Here is a 1456-nt window from a genome sequence, read left to right as displayed (position 1 = left end):
AAATCAAAGAGACACGACAGCCAAATTCAATGTGAATAAATTTTACACTAGAAAAGAAAAAGAGGTATAGGGTGCTTTGGTTTGCCCCCTCTAAGACTCCTGTTGAAATCTGATTGTCACTGAAGTGCTCGATGGTGGGACCATCAGCAAATGATGTGCTTGTTGAACAGTATCAACCGGGCTGTGTTAGTTCCCACAAGCACGAGCTGTTTTGTTTCTTGAGTTGTGTTCCCACTGACTCTTCTGGCTTTCTACCATGTCCCACGCACAAGGCCCTTGCCACAGGCAGCTGCCCCATCTTCTTCAACTTCCCAAGATACACAAATATAAGCCAAAATGAGAGTCTTTCCTTTACAAAGTCTCAAGTGTTCCATTTATAGCAACAGAAAACAGATCAGGACACATGGGTCTCTGGGTAGGACAGTGCCTCACCACCGTTGAGCTCCATGTTGTGATTTCTTATGGCAACAAAGAAGCAGAGAATCCTCTCTATTTGGATAGGTTTATACTGGGCTATTTAGTTGTGGGCCAAGCTTTGCGCAGTGGCAGTATCGTAGCCAATGAGGTTTATCCAAGGCGCAATTATTGCTAATTGAAAACTTAGTTGTGGGTCACTGCTTCAGAGTCAAATAGATGGATAAGTAGGCAATAAAATGTTACTTAGAATCTAGGTGGAGAAGATCCAAGAGACTTTGTGTTGTTCTTACTCATCAATAGACTTTAAATTGTCTAAACACTTCAAACGCTAAAATTGTTAATATAGTACCATTTCAGTGACTCAAAAGTGAAACTTTTAAAAAGTGCTCACACTGATATAACTCAAAACAGGTTTCCTAATTCCCTCTGTGTCAAGTACCAATGAGAAATACTCAAGGAAGTTCATAATAGAGAAACGGTGCCTTATCTTCTCGGGTGTGACATAGAGCGTAGTTCTGACAGCGGAGTGACCTCTAGTGCCACACAGGACTAATGATGATTTTTCTAGAATCAGTGTGTTGACAACTAGAACGTGTTCATTTTCTGTTGAGCATAGGAAATTGCCACCAGCTTCCTGACTGGAAACAAGGCCCATCTTAACTGTCTCTCTGTGAATCAAGGGTCTGGGCACAGTGTAAAAGTTCTTCACAAGCTGAACTGGAAGAGTGCCTAGGTCTGTATTCTCCCCGCAAAGCTCATGTTGCCATCATTAAATCCCATGTTCTTTCTGGCTATTAGCTCACTCTCTATGCTGGTCCCTGAGAGGACTCTAGGGGGCCCCCCAACCCCCATAGTTCACAGAATCCCTGCTCTTTTTGGCCATCAGGAAATACTCTGTTGTTTTGTCTAGCTAATTAGGGCAAACACAAACGAATGGAAACTGAACTTTCCTCTACAAAAGCAATCGTCTTTCAGTAATGCTCTCTGGTGGATTTGTCTATAGTGGCAACTTCAGAAGTCAGCATTCAGTCCAAAGTTG

The 1456-nt window shown here is 42.5% G+C and overlaps 1 non-coding gene across 1 annotated transcript; it reads left to right on the top strand.

Annotated features, from left to right (window-relative positions):
- The first annotated feature begins 531 nt into the window (after window positions 1-531).
- LOC120097288 (U4 spliceosomal RNA) lies at window positions 532-667 on the top strand. The gene has a single exon (XR_005494500.1). It is a non-coding gene; the product is annotated as a U4 spliceosomal RNA (small nuclear RNA).
- The last annotated feature ends 789 nt before the right edge of the window (window positions 668-1456 follow it).

Source organism: Rattus norvegicus, chromosome 15 (genome assembly GCF_036323735.1).
Source record: "Rattus norvegicus strain BN/NHsdMcwi chromosome 15, GRCr8, whole genome shotgun sequence".
In the NCBI taxonomy this organism is placed as follows: domain Eukaryota; kingdom Metazoa; phylum Chordata; class Mammalia; order Rodentia; family Muridae; genus Rattus; species Rattus norvegicus.
Note: the sequence above shows the minus strand (reverse complement) of the source record. Positions and strands in the feature narration are given on the sequence as shown.